The sequence below is a fragment of the Daphnia magna genome, linkage group LG2, assembly GCF_020631705.1.
Source record: "Daphnia magna isolate NIES linkage group LG2, ASM2063170v1.1, whole genome shotgun sequence".
Lineage (NCBI taxonomy): Eukaryota > Metazoa > Arthropoda > Branchiopoda > Diplostraca > Daphniidae > Daphnia > Daphnia magna.
The window spans coordinates 11,644,921-11,652,847 of NC_059183.1; the positions used below are offsets into that span (position 1 = coordinate 11,644,921).

Consider the following 7,927-nt stretch of genomic DNA (forward strand, 5'->3'; position numbering starts at 1 on the left):
TTACAACGAGCGTGATCTCCCCTCCATCGAATTCTTTGATTTATTGACCCATTTTCTTCTCTTTTATTTTTTTTTTCCCCTTTTTTCTCGCCTCTTTTGCTACGCTTCCCTCGCATTTGAATCGCCCACTTTTTCAATTACATTTGGGCGGAACCGGCCAGCGACCGAGGCAAAAAACGAGAGAGACACATTGAACAAACAAGATCTATTTCTTTTTAACAAAACAAAAAACAAAACAAACAAACACATTTGCATATGTAATCGAAAGAAACATAAAAGTTTGTTTTTCTTTGACCCGATCTTCTCGTTTTCTTTTCGTCCCGTACAGACATGTTTGAAAAATGTACACGTAACAACTTCTGATTGTAAACAAGGTCGACATCAGTTGCATTTGAATCAGACGTGCGATGATTAGTGACGGAACGGCATTGTCTGTCTTGGGCATCAACAGTATTCGGACGATTCCAATGAAACAAGATGTCAAAAACAATCAGCTGGCTGCTAGAGTCTGAACCGCGTCGTCGAAGTAGAACGTTTGCTACGTCTCCTTTCATTTTTTTTTTGCTACTAGAAATGTGACCAAACGAAAAGGTGGGAGGTTAAGTATAATATTTATTTCGATTTTTTTTTTCTTTAGAGGCACACGAGCGCACGAGAGAAAGTTCAGCCAGGGAACGAAAAATAGAAAAAGGGGGTTGGGTCCAAAAAGAGAGAAAAACGAGGGGGTGTATAAAGGTAAAAAAAAAAAGGAAGAAGGGGAGAAAAAAAAAACGAACTGGTGGAGTAATTTAGAAAAGAAAAAAAATATATATACAAGTCTGGAATCATGGTGCCGAAATTCCAGAGTCAGCACGACACCTGAAAGTCTTCCTCTCATTTTTATGGTGGCAACCAAAAGCTCCAGCGAAAAGAGATACGAAGAGAAGAAAGAGATATTTTGTAGAGTTTCTGTGTGTGAGCCCTGTTGCGACGACCAACGGAACGCTATGCGGTCCTCCATCTTTTCTTTTTTTCTTTCCCTATTTTAAAAAACTTTATCCTCTTCAATTTCCACCTGCATCTCTTTTTTCACTTCCCTTGAAGAAAAAAGTCCAAGGTCGGAAATGTTTTGGCTGCAGCGTTCATTGATTCTTTGTTGACTACATTAACGATTGCTATACTCAGAATTTCCATAATAAACTGAACGTCACCGAGGACGATGGAAACGAAACGATAAAATCAAATTCAACTCACAGGGTTGATATTTATTTACACAACTTTGGCATCAGAGAATTGGCTCCAGCCGGGCCAACGTGGGAGGAGACCGCACCAAACATCCGGCCAATCCTTTCTGTCCTCACGGTGAAATCCTAGAGCAGCGGTGATATACACAGGCCGATTGAAACGCAACAACAAAATCCACAAGAGACGCAGTTGGGGGAAATTCTTGACGTCATTTCGATTGGACAATGCCGTTCGTTTTCTCCGAAATTCTAGACAGTTGTGTTAGTTTTTGTTTTGTTTTTCTTCCGCTGAAGTTGTCTAGCAGTTAAGTCCACATCATCTTTCATCATCCAAAGATGTCTAAATATATATATACACACATACTGTGTAGACACAAGAATCGATGCGTGATGATGCTGGGAATCCTGGGAGAAAACAATGCCTTCAAGACACGGCAACAACAATGACAAGACGAACTATTCATAGTACATCGTTGATGCCATGACGTAATGTACTGCATAGAAGAAAAACCTATAGGTTCGCAGCGGCATTTTATATTTTAAAAATATATTTAAAAAAAAGCTTCCTTTCGTCGGATCGATCTGTCTTTTGATCCTCTTTTGTTTGGAAATCTGTTTGTTACTTTTTCTATTGATCTACTCCTGGAAGAAAAAAAAAATGCGATTCGTTCAACTTGTTTCATCGAAATTGTTTCCTTCTTATTATTCACTTCATCGGAATCGATTCAAAATGCCAATGGATGCGGAGATGGGAAACCTATTCATTTTTTTTTTGACGTCTTTGTTAATAATCCAAAGACCATGTCATTCGATGCACTGTGCGTACACTGGTAGTAAAATACACAGGTCTCTCTCTCTTTATTCATTCCATCGTCTTCTGATGAGTGGAGATTTGTCGGAGGGCGGATCGTCGGACAGCAACGCCGCCACCGCATTTGACTGAATTCGATTTGCGGAGGATTTCGTTTCCCACACGGCTGTCCAAGTGTATACCGAAGAAAATACTTATTATCCGTAGGCTGGCATACACAGCCAAGTGATAATCCGCTTCTTTACTTTAGCTTTACAACTGTACATACTGTTGTCGTGGCAATAAATAAAACATGTTCGACATATAAACCTGCCGTGGGACACAATTCCGTCTAGAAGAATGTGGAATAAGCAGTCGAAATGCCGGCTTTTTTTTTTGGGGGGGGGTTGATTGTTCGCGTAAGCCGAACAGCAGTTGTCACATTCAAGAAGGGGGGACATGGAAAAAAGAAAAGTGAGAAACGCAATCTCTTTCCAAGAAAACAGGACAATTCTTTCGTGCTTCTTAATTTCTTTTCAATTTCCCGAATTCGACTGAGCGTTCATTCTTGGTGCTTTTTGTCGGATGCCCCGTTCGCTGTCATTGACCGTGAGATTATGTTGTTTATTTCTTAGACGTCTATTCCTCCGCCTCAAATCCGCTCTGATCGTGTGTACATCGGACGCAACTTTGGATCGTAAATAAAATGAAATGTTTTTTTTCTTGTTTTTTTTTTGGTTTCACGCGAGAACCAATCCTAGCCGGTAAAAGGGGCGCAGTGGCCGTATAGTGCAACGTAACGTAACCATGATTTTGGATGGTTCCCGGGCCCCCCCTTAGTCCTCGTTCAGCCTCTTTTCGTGTTCCTTTTCGTTTCCGAGTGGATTGGCCCACTCACAGCGAAAAGAAAAAAGAAAAAGAGATAAGTTATTAATAAATTAAGAGAAATAACTGGCTATCCGCTTGTCGAAGAGGGGTCTGGAACTCCGGAGAGAAAATAACAAAAAGGAAAAGAAAAATGAAAGAGATATCAACATATCATGAATAATGAATGAAGAGAATTCGGAGAGTTGCACTAAGGGAACACACGGCGCACACATGTAGACAACGCACACAAGAAGAAAAATGTTATATGAAGAAGAAGGAAAAGGTAGACAAAATAGGTGGAATGAGGAATGAAGAAGAACAAGCCAACAAAGAAGAAGAAGAAGGGAGAAAGAAAATGAATTTATCGATGTTGATTTCAGATTATCTCCTCATTTGAGCACGAGCGTGTCTGGCCCGTGTGTGAGTTAAGGTCGAGAGCTGACGGGCAAGGAGGCGGAGGAACTGGATAGAGAAGAAGAAGAAGAAGAAGAAGAAGAAAGTGGAAAAATAGAAGAGAAAAAAGCCGCTCGAACTGTTTGGTTCACAACTAGTCAAAAAGAAAGAAGAAGCGAGTCGTTGCCTGCTCCGCCCTCTTATGGTGTATACCTACCTCTTTTTACAGGCTACGTTATATTATTAGGCTGTTGGGGCTTCGCTCATTCCCATTTAGGATGTGTACGGCATCTATATGTTTAGATAGAGGTAGATAGATACATCCCTTATATTCTTTCTTATATACCCATTTCTTCCTCTTTTTTTTTTCCGACAGTCAAAAACATCTGAAAGATTTCTCGTCTTTTTTGTGTGTCTGTGTGTGGAGGGGGGTTCTCTTTTTGTCCAGGTCAAAGAAACATCCCCCTCGGTCTTTGCTTCAAATCTTATCGTCGAGTTTCATCGTAAAGGTTCCTTCGTCTTCACATCTCCGCCTCTTTTCCCCAATTCTCTTTCCTTCTAGTTGAATGCATAACTAGTCGTGCTGGTTACTAGTTTGTATATATATATATATGGCATGTGTAGATGTTTGTGTGCCCATCGCCCGGCCAGCCAACTGAGGGGTGGTAATGCTGGACAGCCCGGGTGGCTGCGTTGCCACCCTACGTGCTGCCTTGGGTGGCGAACTAGCCACCCAACGCTGAAGCGTCCAGGGCGGCACGACCGCCACGGCGCCTCTTCTTCTTCCTTTTCTGTTTTACAAGAAAATATTCTTCGTCAATTCTGATCTCAATTTTTGGATGACGTCTTCTAAACATTTTTCAAATCACAGCTCTTCATCCACGCGTTTTTATCAATGTACAGGTAAATGAATGGCAATTAGATCATTAAGAGAAAACGTGATTCTAAATAGCCAATACTTCTTGAATGTACAAAAATCACGAACGGCACACTTGACCTGTTTTTTATTTTAGTGAAATCATCTACATATGGATGTGTCCTGTCACCGAGCGCTGAAAAAGGACACGCATTCCACCGACAACGCGCTACATTCAAATATTGCGAATATAACAGCGCAACCTTTCCCCCCCCCCTCTCTCTCTGCTATTTCAGATTATATGTGTCGTTTAATAATAATGTATGTACATTCCTATTTCACGCGTCTCATTCCATAAAGAAAGAAAAAAGAAAAAAGGTGTCATCCAACAGGTAAAAGTTGGTTCGTTCACCATTCGTCCTCATTCTCGTCCCCTTCTTTTCTCACCAAAAGTCACAACCATCAGACACACATATTACCTGTCTTGCTCGTCGTGTTCTTAGTAATGTCCCACTACGAAGGAAACCCCTCCCCTCGTCCGGTGTTGCTCATTTGCCTTCATCAGTCAGTCCATTGGTATATTATATATGCACTGGGCCTTGCGCGTCCCGATGGTTGAATTATCATTTTTACAGAATTCATTTCAGTTTGTTTGTACAGGCACACGCTGCTGTGGTAGATGTCAAAGAAGATGGACAAATTTATTAGATAGGTCTAGAACCTCAATAAAACACACGGCAGACAGCGAGGGAAAAATAAGAGGGTGCGATGCCCGGATATGAACAGACACTCTCACAAGATTCAAGTCAACGTGTTTCTCTCGGAGACCAAATCGTAAATTTCAAAGTCCCGTCAGGGTCTCGCCGTCTCTTGTCGCGACCATCTGATCCAAGAGGAAACGGGGCAAGAAAAAACTTTCCCCCAAGTCGCAGTATAAACAGCGGTGAATGACAGGCCAAACTGTACACGCCACGAACGTAACAGCGCAAGTATTATACACATGACAAGATAGGGACGACACTGTATGTGGAGATGACGGCTGAATGTTTATCCCCTTTTTTTTGTCGTGATTTTTATCGAATGGATCACGAGATGTGATCCTGTCTGAAAAGATTTCGGGGTTTCAGACTGGAGAGGAAACGACGGAGATAGACAATTTGAAAGGTGATGGAAGACAGAAGAATTAAATCTAAATGCCGTGAGAAAATAAACAAAACAAAAGAAGGCAGACCTTGGGGGGGAGTGATATGTATAATATCAACATCTCCAATTGATGTTGAACGTTTCTATTCTACGAGAGAAGGTCTACAACATTTTTCCTTTTTTAAAAATACTAACATCATCAACGCTCGCATCGTTCCCAAAGGCCCGTGTAATTATCACGTGACGATACATCAGGTGTGGACTAGCTGAAGATGAAACAAAAAAGAAACAAGACGCGTGAGTTACGGCCAAGAAGATAAACCCCCCTTCTTTTTTTCTCTCTCTCTCTCTCCTGTTATTTTCCTCTCACTCACTCACTCCCCTCACTCATTTCTCCTTGTAAAAACGAGAAACATTCTCTTCATGTTTTGTTTCACATTCCGACTTTTTTTTTTTCAAAGTTTTTCCCCCCTGTCTGTGTTTTGTTTTTTTAAATCCTCCGCCGCATGATGACTGCACATACGATCCGTTATCTTCACTAGACTACATCCAACATTTGGTATACGTACTGGTGCTGGGTACATTTTGGTGCTGACGTTAGCCACACATCGCCCTCGTGAGTTTTCTAAATCACAAGAGTACTTTTGAAGTTTCTTTTCTTTCCTTTATTATTTGAGAGAGATAGAAAAAGACGGTGTTTATTGTTTAAAGTACACGAGAAACAGTTTATTCTCGCTTGTCGATTTATATAAAAGACAACAGTCAAACTATGCCCGCCGCACAGCTGAAAAGTCGTCGGACCCTACAGGAAAAAATCCAGTTTTTTTTCTAGATTTTTTTATGATGTGTACCAGGATGTGCACCGACTACGGCTTCTTCTGGAAATCTTGTGTGTGTACACTGGAACATATCTCGCAGTATATAAGCTTGTGTGGCTCTCAAATAAACAGAAAGCCAACGGTCGTACGTGAGAAGAGGGAAAAGAAAAAAAGAAAAAGCTATTATAACTATTATGAAAAGACCAGAAGCCATACCGCAGGCTTGAAAACGGAAAGCAGGCAACCTTTCTGCTATACATACGCAGCGTGTAATATATACAGTTTGGAGGTATATATACAGTTTTTTCAATCGCGATGGATACATAGATCCAGTCGCCAGAAGCAGTTGCTTTTCATTCGGTTCATTTTCCAGCTCCTGTGGCTTTTTTTTTTTTCTCCCCTCAAATTCTAATGGGGGGAAATAAAAAATTAGACGAATGCCAACTCTGTTACTTACATAGTAAATGAAAAGAGTGTCAAGTGCATATAATGAATGACTTTCTTCAGCTCCAAATATGTTCGCTGAACCTCGGGCTAGATGCAGAGAATTCTGTGAAGTGGGGAGCCTTCTCCACATGATTAAAAGACTGTTGGAAGTAGGACAACATTTACAAAAGCCTGTAATAAATGTCTTAGCTGCCTCAAAGAAGAGGTATACAAGATAAGAGCAACTTCAAAGGAAACTGTCCAATAAGGGAAATATTTCGCACAAAAAACCTGTGCTCGGTCATTCATCAATGCAACAATTCCAAGACCCTTGTTGTGGACATCGCCCCCCCACAAAAAAAACCAGAAGTTGGTGTAACATAACCTCAGGTGAGAAAACTAGTTTTTCTTCTTGTGCTCGTAACTTAATGAGTTTTTTTTTCATTAGGCCTATAGGCTAAACGATGGAACACAAGATATTTTAAAAAAAAGCTGGAAAAGATTCGTCTAAATCGTTTCAAACGCTCCTGATTGTGGGAACGAGCCGAGGCGTGGTAGGTGGAATTGTTCGTTTCTCGTGGAAGATGAAGACAGGGCATTGTATCAAACACTCTCCTTCTATTACACACAACACACTTAAAAAGAAAAAAAAAGAAAAATAATGAACCTTCTATTGCCTCCGAGCTGGTAAGCCTTGATTGAGATGTGTCTGACGTTTCATTATGAACATCTTCTGATGTGTTTTGTCTTTGCCTGTCTGCACGGTGGCTTTGATTAAAGGCCTGATGTTGATTACAGCGATGGAATTAAGCCCTATCGAATCACGTTTGATCAAACAACAGCCCAAAACTATGTATATATAGTGTGTTGTAATATGAAAGTCTTCGGTACAGCCTTGGAGTAAAGGCTACCGTGTTTGGCTAAAGGCTCTTTGCGCATAGATTTATTCCATCCTTCACCAGAAGCAACAAAGTTGTTCTTCTTCTCTTTTCATCTGATTTGATTTATTTTTTTTTTTTCCCGATGGTTAAGAGAAAAAACAAAAATCTGTTTATTCATTGTATTTATTGGGATTTGTTCCAGGAAATATGTTGCATATGTAAAAAAGCATAATCATTGGTCTGGCGAAACTTGTGATTATTATTGTTACGTATAGCTTTCAATCTGCCCCCTTTTTTTTCTGCGTATATAGGTCCCATTTCATCATCACCTCGTCGACCTGTTCCTCCTCCTTCTGCTCAATCCCAAAGTTGAATTATAACAATGCACAGCGATGGATTTGGCGAGGAGAATTGATTGAGACGCCACATTTTTCATTTCTTCATTTTCCTGGATGAGTGTCCATTTACATTCAACAACAACCGACTTTGGATCGTCCTTTTTCTTTTGATTATCAACACATCAAAAGTCA

The 7,927-nt window shown here is 40.6% G+C and overlaps 1 long non-coding RNA gene across 1 annotated transcript; it reads left to right on the top strand.

Moving 5' to 3' along the window:
* Positions 1-3,295: 3,295 nt before the first annotated feature.
* On the top strand, positions 3,296-5,999 carry LOC123469755. The gene is made up of 2 exons (XR_006643105.1): positions 3,296-4,176; positions 4,287-5,999. It is a non-coding gene; the product is annotated as an uncharacterized LOC123469755 (long non-coding RNA).
* The last annotated feature ends 1,928 nt before the right edge of the window (positions 6,000-7,927 follow it).